We start from the raw sequence: 218 nt of genomic DNA, 5'->3' as shown, positions 1-218 counted from the left end.
GCTCTGGTTCAACTGCTCAGGGATGGGGTCTGAAGCTTTCTCAGAGGATGCTAATATAGCAGGAGGAAACATTATTTGTGTGTCAGGCTTGGTCTCTACACTCTCATTAACTTCATTCGTAGGAGTAGTCACAGAATCTCCCTGCATCTCACTGCTCTGGTTCAACTGCTCAAGGATGGGGTCTGAAGCTTTCTCAGAGGATGCTAACATAGCGGGAG

This window comes from Oncorhynchus nerka, linkage group LG6 (genome assembly GCF_034236695.1).
Source record: "Oncorhynchus nerka isolate Pitt River linkage group LG6, Oner_Uvic_2.0, whole genome shotgun sequence".
Classification (NCBI taxonomy): domain Eukaryota; kingdom Metazoa; phylum Chordata; class Actinopteri; order Salmoniformes; family Salmonidae; genus Oncorhynchus; species Oncorhynchus nerka.
The sequence above is the reverse complement of the archived record's forward strand: the minus strand, read 5'-3'. Positions refer to the sequence as shown.